General features: G+C 40.2%; 1 pseudogene across 1 annotated transcript; it reads left to right on the forward strand.

The window, feature by feature from the left end:
* Positions 1–1,948: 1,948 nt before the first annotated feature.
* On the forward strand, positions 1,949–14,879 carry LOC309824969 (thiamine transporter 2-like; annotated as a pseudogene). The gene is made up of 6 exons: positions 1,949–2,086; positions 4,651–5,288; positions 5,513–5,701; positions 11,424–11,431; positions 14,244–14,385; positions 14,868–14,879. The product of its transcript is annotated as a thiamine transporter 2-like (transcript).
* The last annotated feature ends 892 nt before the right edge of the window (positions 14,880–15,771 follow it).

The following is a 15,771-nucleotide window of genomic DNA, read 5'->3' on the forward strand; positions in this document are numbered from 1 at the left end:
AAAATCAAATGGTGTGTAGTTCCCACTCCAGAGAACAACTTTAAATAACTGAACACTTGGAAAACTTCTTGTTCTCATTATTTCGAATTTTTCTGGTCAGTTAGAAACTCCATTTGGTCCAATGGCTGTACTTACAACAACTTTCCAGGAGACCTTCAGTGTGTCAGATCCTGTGCTAGACTCTGGGTGACAAAGATGAACCCCTGCTCCCGAGGATCTCCCAGGCCACGGAGCAGAACTGCACGTCCACACATCAGTGCCTTTCAAAGCTCTCAATGTTACAGACTGTATAGCTCATGCTTATGAACTGGCATTGTTCTACCAGGTACTGATTCATGTAATCCTCACCATATAAGGTAGTTATTATCATCCTCATTTTACACGTGAGAAATCTGTGCAGAGAGGTCCAGGAACTTGCCTAAGATCACATGGCTGTATGTAGCAGCGAAGGATTTGGACCTAATTGTCTCTAGAGCCCTGTGTTTGACTGCTGTGCCGTTATGTCTTGCCCAGGGCTGTAACTGAGATGAGACACAGAGTAAGGAGGGAGAGAAGCAGGAAAGAGTCAGGAGGCTTCAGAGAGGAAAACCCAGTCAATGACCAAGTGAGTGAGATTTCGCCTGGAGCTGTGTATTGCCTTTCTTAACGGATGCCCACGGCTTTCCTTTTTGTCAGCCAACCTTAAGGCTTATCATCCAGAACATAAGTTCTCACTTTTCAGTATTAGCAACATAAATGGAAAACAAATAGGAACAGGGCACAGGCTAAATATCAACTCCCAAAAATACTTCTAAGTGTTGTGTTTTCATTTTACCCATGACATGATATTATCTAGATGGCGGGATAATTCTTCTTCTGAAAACAGGTATTAAAAACAAATCAATTCACCTCAATGGATGACAGCTAAAATTAATTAAGGCTTCTTACACTAAATCAAAATCAATGTTCACTTTGAGTTTGATACAGTCGGCCCTCAGCATCTGCGGGTTCCACATCCCTGAATTCAACTAACCTCAGATCCATACCGAGCGTTGACTGAACTGTGCCATTTTTTTTTTTTTTTTTTTTTTTTTTTTTGCGGTACGCGGGCCTCTCACCGCTGCGGCCTCTCCCGTCGCGGAGCACAGGCTCCGGACGCGCAGGCTCAGCGGCCATGGCCCACAGGCCCAGCCGCTCCGCGGCACGTGGGATCCTCCACCGGGGCACGAACCCGCGTCCCCTGCATTGGCAGGCGGACTCTCAACCACTGCGCCACCAGGGAAGCCCCTGTGCCATTTTATATAAGGGACTTGAGCACCTGTATCCGCGTCCCACCCTGCCCCACCCCCCCGAACCAATGCCCCAGGGATACCGAGGGACGACTGTACTTAGAAAAAGCAAGGGGTCTAACTGCTTTATAAATCCTTACTTCCCAAAGGCCATTTTATTCACCATTTCTAAATACTCAGTAAAATGAATTTCCAGTTTATCAACAGCTACATGTTAATAACCTCTTGATGGGGGGGTGGGGCACAAAGTAGATGTTTTTGCTTAGCAATTATGTCTGTTGGAAACTCTCTTTTCTACCTACATTCTACCAATCTTATCTTCTGTCCATGATTTCTGCCTCAGGAGAAATTTCCTGATTGTTTTCTACCAAAAAGACAAAAGGAGGGTGTGACTTACTCAGGCAAAGCTTGAGAGTACTTTTCTATCAGCGACCCCATCATTCCATCTGAGATGAAATTTAATGTCTTCCAATAATCATTAGTTTTCTCTTTAGACCAAGAAATCCAAAAGAAAAGACTCAAGTTTTGTGTTTTGACCTGTGATACATTCTCACTGTCACAATGGAGCATGGGGAAGAGAATGCAAGTTTCATGAAAAGAAGTCAATTAGATTGATGACCACTCTTCTTACCTGCTTTCCTCTTCTTTCTGCGGTGGTTTAACCATCCTTGAATTGGTGCCCAACGTCACCAAGCCATTCCTGGGTTTCTCCCCCAATCATTCTCTGCTTATTTGGATTTTTCTCAATGATGACATTATCAGAGCCATTTGTCATATTTTACTCAGCAGGACCGGAAGAAAATATAAGCCTCAGTGTGGTAAGTTAGCTACCACGCTGATCTTAGATTTAAGTCCAGTTAGAACCAATGTCTAAAGCCTTGGGTAGGAGCAAAGTATCAGCACTTCCTACATCTCAAATGTGAACAAATGGGCCTGAATGATTTTCATGTATTTGCCATGTAAGACTATAAACTCAAGCTACAACAAAAATAGGGTGGGTGCAGAACAACTTTAATGTTTCAGTTATAAAAAAAGAATACTTGAGGACGTCATTGCTTATTATCATTAACCTAAAATAAAGTCATTCTTAGTTATGAGCACAAGTCTCAGAAGATAGTGTAAGATTTAGAGGGGAAGAAGTTACTGGAAAACCATATGAGAAATCCTCTGAAGATTTTCCCCTCTTTATTTGCAAACATTAAGGCAGTTTTAACTGTCAGGTGATAGGATCTAATCTCAAGAAGCCCATTAGTCAGTGGATCTCAAAGTATCGTCCTCGGACCAGTACATCAGCATCATGTGGCAAGTTGTTGGAAATATAGGTTCTTAAGCCCCACCCAAGGTCTGTTGAATCTGAATATCTGTTTTTAGCCATCCCCCCAGGTAAATCTGAGCTATGCTGAAATTTGAGAACCACTGCTTTGAACCATTGAGCAATAAAACGACCAGACAGGGCTTCCCTGGTGGCGCAGTGGTTGAGAGTCCGCCTGCCGATGCAGGGGACACGGGTTCGTGCCCCGGTCCGGGAAGATCCCACATGCCGCGGAGCGGCTAGGCCCGTGAGCCATGGCCGCTGAGCCTGCGCGTCCGGAGCCTGTTGCTCCGCAACGGGAGAGGCCACAACAGTGAGAGGCCCGCGTACCGCAAAAAAAAAAAAAAAAAAAAAAAATCAGACAAGGAACTCAATCAGTTCACTTTTCTTTAGGGAAAAAAAAAAAATCACTACCATCTGATTTACATCCTGGTGATTCAGCAAACGGGGCATGACAGTTTTATCTCCCTTTGCTTCCTTGCCCTGCCGAGCCACCATCCGCATCCCCCCACCCCACACCAAGGAAACCTCACCCCCTAACCCAATCCACCATTTCTTCCTCACACCAAACACAAGTACATGTCAACTTTGAATGCCGTTAACTGCAAACTGGTTTAGCTGGGAGATATCTCAGCTAAATTTAGATTCCAAACTTAGACTCCAGACTGTCATAAAAAGCAGATCTGGAATGCAGCTTTTCCCAGGTTGGTAATTACACCTAAAGGCCAGAAAGAGGAAGAATAACATTCTACCAAACTTTAAGAACACTTAGACAAAAGTCTACCGGGGAGGGCTGCCCTGGCGGTGCAGTGGTTGAGAATTCGCCTGCCAATGCAGGGGACATGGGTTTGAGCCCTGGTCCGGGAAGATCCCACATGCTGTATAGCAACTAAGCCCCTGCACCACACCTACTGAGCCCGAGTGCCACAACTACCGAAGCCCGCGCACCTAGAGCCTGTGCTCCGCCACAGGAGAAGGCACCAAAATGAGAAGCCCACACACCCCAACTGGAGAAAGCCCACGTGCAGCAACGAAAACCCAACACAGCCAAAAGTAAATAAATTAAATTAATTAATTAAAAAAAAAAGTCTACCGGGGAACTCAAGAGGTGAGGACACAGCTTCTGTCAAAACAAAGGACATTCTCAGGCTTAGTAAATCAGTGGGTTTATTTCAGAGGTCTGAGAGACACTGAGATTCGAGAGGGTCTACCCCAACCTCCTCTACGTCATCTCCCCTCCACTATACATTACTCTTATGGAAATTGAAATAATCATGTGCTATTGATGGGGTCAGATAATTTGCTAATACAGCCAGTGTTCTGTGGGAAACTGTGACCCAAATTGACTTAAGCAAGAGAGCTACTAAGCAATTTCTCACGGCTCCTCCATCACAGCCCAGTAAAATAAGGCCAAGAATGTGGAAGAGCAAGATACACAAACATATTTCTTTCTTTGACTCTCGATCTTGAACTGACCATTTGTTTTATATTTGCGCGATCACCACGGTGGCATCTCGATGGTCTGTCCTTGCACACTGATGCAGATCAAAGGTGAAGATGTTCAGGTTCTTCAGGACTGAAACCTCCTTTTTACCCTTGTGTTTCTGACTTTGAAGAAGAGTAAACTATTAAGTGTTCACAGGCAACAGTACCTGAGCAACCCTGAATTGCCCTGGAAACACCATGCAGTGTGGAAGATGAATGTATGCATCGTGGACTCTTTTCCCAGCCTCCATAGCTTATGCAGATCAAATTACATGTTAAAATGTAAGAAGCAGATAACAACTAAGAGCAATAGCTGCTCTTTCTTTATACCTGGAGGAATAAATCCACATGTGATGAACATCCATCATCGTTGTAGTTTGTTTCCTTGAATTTCAGTTTTCCTTTGCTTTTCATTATACCGTCAGAAATGCATGTGAGGTAACAAAGTGGACCCACTTTGGCAGGGGCCAAGCAATGTGTCCTCGGATTGATACATTCCATCCGGATAATGCATATGTCAGAGAGCCATGGCACATTTCTCTTCCTGGGGTTTCGTCCTCACGTCCTGCCCATTTGTTCTTATAGATCACAAAAGACGTCTTTCACTTTGTATTCTTACCTGCTGCTGTTCCCGGTGTTTAATCTCACCGATCACATCCAGTACAAGCCAGCCATCAACCTACAAGGGACCAGCTTCATCATTACCTGGCTGCCGCTCTTGTTTGGCCAAGGAGTGAAGACCATGTAGGTCGTAGAGTTCTTCTATGCGATGGTCACTGCCACCGAGGTGGCCTACTATGCCTACATTTACAGCGTGGTCAGCCCAGAGCATTATCAGAAAGTGAGTGGCTACTGCAGGAGTGCCACGCTGGTGGCCTACACGGCGGCCTCAGTGCTGGCCCAACTCTTGGTATCCCTGGCCAGCCTATCGTACTTTTACCTCAACGTCATATCCTTGGCCTCTGTCTCCATGACCTTCGTTTTCTCACTTTTCCTACCGATGCCTAAGAAGAGCATGTTTTTTTCATGCAAAACCCAGCAAAGAAGGTCTTCCAAAGCCATCAGGAAAGGATGCTGTCTTAGAGGAACCTCAAAAGGATCACAAACCAGTCTGCCAAGAACGAATCACTATTTCAGGGGACCTGGATGATGGCTAGTTGAGCAGCCCAAAGCCAGAAAGTGTAGCTTTAAGAGTTTCTGCAGTAGTTCTAGGACTTGAAGGAGTGTTACTCCTCAACACACATTTTTTTTTTTTTTTTTTTTGCAGTACGCGGGCCTCTCATTGTTGTGGTCTCTCCCGTTGTGGAGCACAGGCTCCGGACGCACAGGCCCAGCGGCCATGGCTCATGGGCCCAGCCGCTCCGTGGCATGTGGGATCTTCCCGGACCGGGGCACGAACCCGTGTCCCCTGCATTGGCAGGCAGACTCTCAACCACTGCGCCACCAGGGAAGCTCCTCAACACATATTTTTTACTGGTCCCTATGGTGGGCTTTTTCTACAGCAGGTTTTAGCCAGGTTTTAAACTATATTCAAATCCTGTGAGATTACAAGGCACTGTCCCAGAGTTCCACAATATATAATGGAGCAGTGGAAGCCCTTGCAAACTTTGGGGGTAGCTATAGTTTATCTTTAGGGGTATGTGTAGTTTTATCTTATCATTGTGCAAGAAATGTATTCTTTCAAATTGTATTATTGGATAATCTCGTTGTAGTGATTTCAACATTGAATACCAGATACTTTGAAAAAGAAACGAGTTCTTGTCACAAAATTTAAAAGAAACAATATAACAAAAGGCTTTGATGAAGCTATACATGGAAGATAGAGTTTCACTCATTGCTAAAAACAGGGGCTGCAAATTGGTGTCCCACTGGTCAAACATGGTTTGGCCATGGCGAGTTGGGTGGTTCAAAGTCAAACTACTCTCTCTAACCTTTTAGTAACTCTAGTCTTTAAACTGTGATTTGCAAACCATTAATATGAGGTGGGCAAATGATGGCCCACGGGCTACCATAGCTAATAGTTTTTACATTTTTAAAACATTGTAAGGGGGAAAAAAGAATATATGACAAGGGTTTTAAAAAATAAATACATAAAAAATAAATACATAAATAAATAACTAGATCCCGCCAAACAACCAAATAAAAACAAAGAAAGATATGTGGCCCACCAGCCTGAAATATTTACTCTCTGGCCCTTTATAGCATACAGATCTTGAAATCAGTTTAGTGGATTTCTAACCAGAATAGAATGGAGTAGAATAGAGAGCGTATCAGCCTGTAAGGATAAATTCTGTTCTGTGAAAATTAGTTTACACACACATATATATGTACTGGTCAACATATAGAAGATATTTCTTTCTCAGGCTTTAGTCAAAGAGGTTTGAAAGTTACTGCTCTAGAATCTGTCTTATCACTTCAAAGTTTTCCAGTTGAGACAACTTAAATATCTGTATCTTTCCTTAACTATACATGTGGGGATTTGCCAAAGTTTGTTGCCTTCTATGAAGACTATTTTCCATACCCATTTACCCCATTCCCTCCCATATCCAATTATCTGCTAGAATAAAAGTACATCCAGACCGGATTCTAACAACCCTCCATCCAATCGTCTCTCCACAACCAAGTTACTGTATTATCCCATATAATTTTCTCTCTGGCCTTTCATGCATATAATACTTTCATTCAATTGTCATTAGTAAGAACTGAGGACATAGTCACCCTTAACAAATAAACAGTAATCCTTGATTTTGGTGAAAATGGCAGCAGAGGACAAAGAGCCTTCTGGAAAGGGAAAGGCCCTCTGAGAGGATATGGTGTCCCTGAGCATTTATGGCTTTTCCTTGAGTTGGCTGGTATGTGTCTGTTTCATCCTTATTTACTACAGATTTCTGATATTGCATCTTGTCCAGTAGGAAGAAGGCAGGGAGACTGAGTGGCCTGGAGAAGCCTTGAGAAGGTCTCTAGGGGATGGAGAGTATCCAGCTTCTGCTACAGGAGTCCCCCTTCAACGCTTCCTGGGCTTTCTGTTTTGGCAAAACTTCCCTCCCAGCTGAGAAGCTACAGTCTTTGGGGTTTTTTAGATGCATGTCCAAGCACTCTTCCTTTTTCCCAGAACATATTTTGTGAAATTTGAAACACTTTTCCAAAAGGAGGGAACTGCAGAGAGAGAGGGAAGATGGGCTGATGCAGAAGTTAATACTCTACCGTCAGAAGGCAGAGCCCAGAGCCATCTTTGAAGTTAGCCCAACAATGCACACGGATCTTCCTGATGAAACAAAGCCTTCACATCAAATAAGACTTTGAAGATACTTACGTTTGAAGTCGGGGTGTCCCACACCCACGTATTTATTGAACATATCAGAGTCCATTGTTGAGCTCATATTCTTCTCGTTTCCCTTTCTGGAAATTCTATTTTGACTCCTAGAAAACTGTTCTAGGAATTGGTTCCCCTTCACTTATTTCCTCTGTAAGTACTTGCTCCTGGGGAGAAGCAGGAAAAATTCCTCTTCTCTCCAGGTAATGTGCAGAAAAGATAAAATTTTCATAAAATGTATTCTTGACAAGCCCTTTAAACACAAGTAGTCTTTAGTCTCTTGGTGATAGTGAAGACCTTACTTAGTGTCAAATTTTTAGGCAAAACCAGGTGAGGTAGGATTGGGTTGCTGACCTAAGGCCTCACGCAAATTAAACTATGTCTTTAAGAAAGAAAGCTGAGGGTAGTAAGAAATCTGACAATTGGCTGCTTAGCTCCCAGCACATTGTGGGAACACACTGGAAGTTTGTCTATATTATGCACATTATAAAATGGCTTGTCCTGTGGCCGCATATGCTCCCAAGCACTCCATTAGTTGGATCAGGGCTTGGGTCAGGGTTTCTCATCCTCACACTGTTGACATTTTGGGCAGGGAAATTCTTTGTCATGGGGCCTGTCCTGTGCATTGTAGGATGTTCAGCAGAATCTCCAGTCTCCAGCCCACTAGATCCCAGTAGTCAGCCCCTCCCCCAGTCATGACAACTAAAAATGTCTTCGAATATTGCCATCTGTCCCCTGGAGGCAAAAACACCCCTGGTGAGAACCACTGGGTTAGGGTTACGTTCGATTTGAGTTAGGATCAGAACTTTTACAATCTTTGTCACACTCTATTAAAACCACAAATTGGGCTTCCCTGGTGGCACAGTGGTTGAGAGTCCGCCTGCCGATGCAGGGGACACCCCGGTCCGGGAAGATCCCACATGCCGTGGAGCGACTGGGCCCGTGAGCCATGGCCGCTGAGCCTGCGCGTCCGGAGCCTGTGCTCCGCAACGGGAGAGGCCGCAACAGTGAGAGGTCCGCGTACCGCAAAAAAAAAAAAACAACCTACAAATTTATTGCCATATGATATCACTTATATGGGGAATCTAAAATATGACACAAATGAACTTATCTACAAAACAGAAACAAACTCGCAGACACAGACTTGTGGTTGCCAAGGGGGAGGAAAGGTGGGGGAGGGATGGATTGGGGAGTTTGGGATTAGCAGATGCAAACTATTATATATAGAATGGGTAAACAACAATGTGCTGCTGCATAGCACAGGGAACTATATTCAATATCCTGTAATAAACCATAATGGAAAAGAATATGAAAAAGAATATATATATGTATATTTGAGTCACTTTGTTGTACAGCAGAAATTAACACAACATTGTAATTCAACTATACTTCAATAAAACATTTTTCTTTAAAAAAACTACAAACTTATTTGTCTCATTTCTTCAGTAGGGTGTATTATTTTTCAAGAGCAAGGATCCATAGTTTACTACCATGTTTTCCCACAGAGAACCTCAAAAATGCTTGGTGGGCAAGTAAGTCAATGAATGACCAAATAAAGAAGGGAATGAACAAACACACAAATGGGGAAGAAGTGTGTAGAAAGAATTCTGGAAAGGAAGTTTGGTACCTGTCAGGGACCTTGAAAAAATTTTTAAACAATGTTACAGAGAAGAAAGAGAAAAACAGAGACAAGGACAAAGAGAGAGACCGTTCTTACTAGGCCGTTCTTCCATGGCACAGAGAAAGGGTGTGCTAGAAAGAGCTAGTGTTTGTGTTGAAGAAGTTGGTACCTCACTCGGTCACCAAGGGTTAACAATTGCCCATTTCTTACCTATCGCCTTGTCTTGACCAAACTTCAATCAGGCTCCTCTCTTTCCTACAGGCCTCCACCCCCTGCCTTATCTGTTTCTCCTGGGAACTGGCTGACCACAGAGGGACACTTTCCTGTCAGACTCTATTGGTCACTTCCCCTTGCTTGTCCAACTTCCCCTCCAAAGATCCTGTATATCTCTGCTTGCCCAATAGCAAAGGGTTATCTTTTAAAAGAAAAACATTTTTCAGTTTGATTTTAAGATACTTTCAGATTTGGGCAATTGCAGCATTCTCCAGATTCCAATAAATAAGCCTCTCCCTGTCGACGTCTGGATTTGCTTTTGTTTGACACCAGGCTTCTGAGCCTGAGTTTTACCTTCTGCAAAGGGAAGAGGAAAGAAAAAGTGACCTCTAGGGGTCCTTTGCAGTCTATGATTTTTGGAAACCCAAACATAGTTGGTCTATTTCAAACGCTGAGAGAAAAAAGATAGGTACAGTTTGCAGAGCTGGATCAAGTGATTTTTCATTCAATCAAAGTTCACAATAAGTCAACCTTATTTACCATAGCCTGGAAATGCTTCAGTGCTTATGCAATGTAGATTTTAGCAAAACAGTACACTACTTTATTATGCATAGAATAACAGGATGATTGGGGTTTCCTCTCTTTTCAGGGGTACATGGCAGTGGGCCATGTAAACGTCAACTAGAATCTTCTGGGAGAGTGGCTTTGGGAATCTTCTCTGCAGCTGATGCACGATCTCTATTTCTCATGCGTCCACAGCTAATAGCTGGGTGTGCTCTGCTGGTCTTTGATATTCAACTCAAGTTACATGCTTCTTATAACTATAGCAGCTTATGTATGTATCATTTCTTTCTTTAACCATCTAAATCTCAAGCAACAAAATATGTTTCTTTCTTTATTCTTCCAGTTCCTCTAAATAGCATTTTGCATCGTTATATTTAATGCTTTGTATAAGAGACAATGGAACTATATTCCTATTTTAACGAACTTTCTCTTGGGACTTAAAATTATTAATCAGGCAAAAAAAAAATCAGAGTTCTCACAATTAATAAACAGTGATATATTTTTCAGTTTTGATATTTTATCTTTTTGGTATTCCATTTATTTATTTAACAGAATCATTTTATTGATTTTTTTCATTCATAGTGCCTCCCTTTTCTTTCTTGGTATGAACACGTAACATGAGATCTATCCTCTTAACAGATTTTTCAGTGTACAATACAGTATGGTTACCTATAGGCACAATGTTGTACATCTGATCTCTAGAACTTATTCATGTTGCATTACTGAAACATACACAATTTTACAGGTTGATTAGCAATTCCTCATTTTCCTCTCTACCCAGCCCTTAGAAACCACCACTATATTCTTTGTTTCTATGAATTTTATATTTTAGATACCTTGTAATAATGGAATCAGGCAGTATTTGTCCTTCTGTCAGTGGCTTATTTCACTTAGTGTAATGTCTTCAAGGTTCATCCATGTTGTCCAATATTGCAGAATTTCTTTCTTTTTTAAAGGCTGAATAATATCCCAGTGCATGTATGTACTACATGTTTTTATCCATTAATCCATCAATGGACATTCAGGTTGTTCCCATATTTTGGTTATTGTGAATAGTGTTATAATGAACATGGGAGTGCTAATATCTCTTCAAGATCCAATCTCTGTAAATTCACTCATATCTAATTACTACTCTAACTTCTAGGCAAATTTTAAAATAAACTTAACAAGTGTGGAGTAAATGTATCTATAATGCAAAAGGTTAGTGTTCAGGTTTGGAAGAAATTCTAAAAATTATTGACCATGGTTTCAACCATCATGTGATATAAAACGTTCACATAAAATGATTGTGATTCTTCTATAAAAATATATTTATTCCTATTTCTTTTTCATAATACAGAAACTGATAAATTTAATTAAATATTAGACAAAACAGTTATCTAGTACCAATTACTTACTCTCTGATGGAGTGCAAGCTCTGTGAGGATAGTGTCACGCTTGTTCATGATTATACACCCAGTACTTATCCTGGTCCTTGCTCTATGGCGAGCACTTGACCAGCCTTTCTACAGAAAAAAAAAGAACAAATAAAATATTTTTAAAACTTTGGGCTATTGAATTTTTTTAAATTTAACCATTCTATTTTCATATAGGTACAAATTAATGTTCTTTAATGCTTTAGAAAGTGTTCCTATTACTTTCCTTTAGGTTACAGGGTAAGCTGGTAAATGCCAATCCCATGATTCCATAATACATGGGGCATAAACAATTAAATAAAATTTCAAGGTGGTTCTATCTTTTAAATTATAGACTATCCCAAAGGCTCACTTGTATTTAGTGTTAAATGCCTAACAAAAGAACATGAATACAGTTCTTTTCCAAAGAACTTACTAGCTGGGGCCATGTACTCTGCATGGTAGCTTTATGGCTTCAGAGTGAACAAGTGGATGCCATTGAGAAATGACCCAGCAGGAATTCTGAAATAAGGTCTTAGATAATATGATTACATGTAATTTCAGGTACCTGGGAAAGTAATTTCTGGGTTTAGACTGAGAAATCTTAGTAGTCAATGCCACTCTCAGTCTGCCATCAGAATTGTGGTTTCATCCGAAACCACCATGTGCATAGGTCTTATCCAAAACCAAGTCATCACTGACAAGCTGTTTAAGCATCTGTACAAATTAAATCAACATTCCAGCCTGGAATAATTTACACACTAAATGGGAATCTGCCATTTGATTTAATCTAGGTTTCAAAACATCAATCTAGTATAACATTTGTTCAAGGGAAAAATTTTTAGCTTAACAAGAAATACCTGAAATTATAAGGCTCATTTGGACCACCTGTTCTGTTCTCTTTGTGGGACCTAGGGTTATTTTTGGTTTTAGTTATGTTTAGTTGGTAATTCTTTACCCTGAGGTAGTGCATTTTCACTGAATCACATAATTTTTAAATGCTTGCATTTGTTGTTTTTTTTAAATATATATATATATATATTATACATCTTTAATGGAGTGTAATTGCTTTACAATGTTGTGTTAGTTTCTGCTGTATAACGGTGAATCAGCTATATGTATACATATATCCCCATATGCCCTCCCTCTTGAGTCTCCCTCCCACCCTCCCTATCCCACCCCTCTAGGTGGTCACAAAGCACCGAGCTGATCTCCCTGTGCTATGCGGCTGCTTCCCACTAGCTCTCTATTTTACATTTGGTAGTGTATATACGTCCATGCCACTCTCTCACTTCGTCCCAGCTTACCCTTCCCCCTCCCCGTGTCCTCAAGCCCATTCTCTAGTACGTCTTCATGACCATTTTTTTTTAAATTCCATATATATGTGTTAACATACAGTATTTGTTTTCCTCTTTCTGACTTACTTCACTCTGTATGACAGACTCTAGGTCCATCCACCTCACTACAAATAACTCAATTTCGTTTCTTTTTATGGCTGAGTAATATTCCATTGTATATATGTGCCACATCTTCTTTATCCATTCATCTGTCCATGGACACCTAGGTTTCTTCCATGTCCTGGCTATTGTAAATAGCTTGCATTTGTTTTTAATGTGAGGATTTTGGAAGGGATATAAAAGTAGTTAAAACTTCTCATTTGGTTTTATGTTTTTAAAGAGATTCAAGTTACAAATGTTTGAGTAAATTGCATGGAAGAATTCTAGTTGGTATATGTTAGCTTGGCCTGACTAAATTTAAAAACCAGTAAGATTATTTAAAATGAATTAACTGCCAGATATTATCACCTGTGAAAGGAAGTAATTTGTGACTTTTCCAGAGAAAAATTCACCTATTAGACTCTGAAACTGCTAATTTAGACAATCAGTGATCCAGTGAACAATCTCCAAATAAGTACAAGTTCATCAATGGACCTGTGTTTTCACTCACTGATACAGCTCCTTTAAAAAGTGGTGGGAAAAAAAAAAAGAAAAAAAAAAAAGTGGTGGGAACGTAAACTGATACCGCCACTATGGGGAACAGTATGCAGGTTCCTTAAAAAACTAAAAACAGAACTACCATATGACTCAGCAATCCCACTACTGGGCATATACCCTGAGAAAACCATAACTCATAAAGAGACATGTACCACAATGTTCATTGCAGCACCATTTACAATAGCCAGGACATGGACATAACCTAAGTGTCCATCGATAGATGAATGGATAAAGAAGATGTGGCACATATATACAATGGAATATTATTCAGCCATAAAAGGAAACGAAATTGAGTTATTTGTAGTGAAGTGGATGGAGCCTGTCATACAGAGTGAAGTAAGTCAGAAAGAGAAAAATACCACATGCTAACACATATATATGGAATCTAAAAATTAAAAAATGGTTCTGATAAACCTAGGGGCAGGACAGGAATAAAGACACAGATGTAGAGAATGGACTTGAGAACAGGGGGAGGGGGAGGGTAAGCTGGGACAAAGTGAGAGAGTAGCATTGACATATACACACTGCCAAATGTAAAATAGATAGCTAGTGGGAAGCAGCTGCATAACACAGGGAGATCAGCTCAGTGCTTTGTGACCACCTAGAGGGGTGGGATAGGGTGGGAGGGAGGGAGACGCAAGAGGGAGGGGATATGAGGATATATGTATACATATAGCTGATTCACTTTGTTGTACAGCAGAAACTAACACACCATTGTAAAGCAATTATACTCCAATAAAGATGTTTAAAAAAAAAAGGTGACCTCTGAACCTCATCTACATCACATAATATTCAATATCCTCTAGTTGCAGAGTAGTTGGAATATTTGGCTTAATTTTAGAACAGGTTAACTAGTTTTAAATTCTTATCATAATCTATCACATCCCCCCATGTAATGCTAAAATGCAACATTTCACTATTCCATTTGTCCTTTCCTTCTTCTCTGCTAAAAGAGCTTTTAGCAAAAAAGTGGCAACAAAAGGCTTGGCTTCCTGAGCAGAGCAACTCGATTTACTGCTCTGTATTTAAAAGCCCACATATGTGCTCTTTTAAAACTCTTCCCATTTGTACGATGTCAGATTTCAGATCGCCATTAATCTCAGCATGGAACCCTCTGCCCTGGTGTTGGGAGTCAACGCCTTCATTGCCTTGCTGACCCAAACCATCCTGACTGTGGCCGTGATTGACAACCAGGGACCAGGGCTTCCAGCCCACATTGAGGTAAGTGCATTGCTTCTGTGCCTGCACTGACACAAAGGCATATCTTTAAAAATATATATATTTTTACAATCAGATTTATTGAGACATAATTTATATACAATAAATTTACACATAAATAAATTTATGTACAGTTCTATTAATTTGAGCAAAGATACAACTGTGTTGTCACCACCACAGTGAAAATCAAGAACAGTTCCTTCACCCCAAACAGTTCCCCATGCCCCTTTTTCGTCAGTCTCCTCTTTCAACCTCCCTCCCCAGCCCACTGATCAGTTTTCTATCCCTATAGCTTTGTCATTTTAGAAAGTCATAGAAATGGAATTATAATAGTATATAGCCTTTTGTTTCTGGCTTCTTCCATTTCTCATAGTGTCTTCAGATGGAATAATTCTGTATTGAGAAATAGAAATATAATGTAGTTAAGATGCATTCTATTTCTTAAGAAACTTTTTCATTAAACAGATGACCTTTTTATTAAACAGGTGGAAGAATGAAGGAACTACCTAAAATAGGACCATAAAGTCATGCCCATCTAAGTGGTTCCCATTTCCCACAGCTAAAGGTTTTTCCTTGCCTTGGCTAAAGTTCATTCTCATTAAAGCTTAGTTCACAAATTCCATAAGCCTACTCAATCTCATGAACAAAATCGTCAATTTTACATAACTCTATAAATATGTAATACAAAATATTTAGAATATTGAACTATCTTCTTTGAAAACAAAAGAAAGAAATCATTTCACAAAACACAATTAAATAAAATAACACCGGGATATTTAAAAAATCTATTTTAACCTCCCACTTGTTCAATAGAAGGAAGGATATCTGCATTTAGTAAATATTAAAACTAAGACTCATATAGATTCAGTACTTTCTGAGATAATAAAGCAAGCAGTTTTTACTCTCTAAAATTAAATTTGAATTCCCGATTTATTATCTGGCTTGCAATTCTCTCCCCAGTTTTTCAGAAATTATTAAGTGTGTGATGGAGAGAATACAAGCTTAAAATCAGAAAAATATAGATTTGAATATTCAAGTTTATTAGTAACTATTTTAAAACTTCTAATTTTGGAAAATTTCAAATACACTTTAAAAAGTAGAATAGTGTAGTGCAACTTCACCCAACTTTAACAATGATCATTTTGTGGTCAATCTTGTTTCATCTGTACTCCTCATGCAATTCCTCACCTTTTTTAATATTTAAGTTTATCATCAATAAAATGGAGAATATAACACCTACTTCATGAAGTTTTACAGAGACGGAATACCAGCCTGTTAAACACATGATTCCTGGCCCATAGTGTATTCAATACATGGGTGTGTTTCTCTCTTCTCCTAATTGAATAAATATTCACATTAGTCACACTGTTAGGATGTACTTATTTTTTC

Source organism: Grampus griseus (genome assembly GCF_964374135.1).
Source record: "Grampus griseus genome assembly, chromosome: 7".
Taxonomy (NCBI): Eukaryota; Metazoa; Chordata; class Mammalia; order Artiodactyla; family Delphinidae; genus Grampus; species Grampus griseus.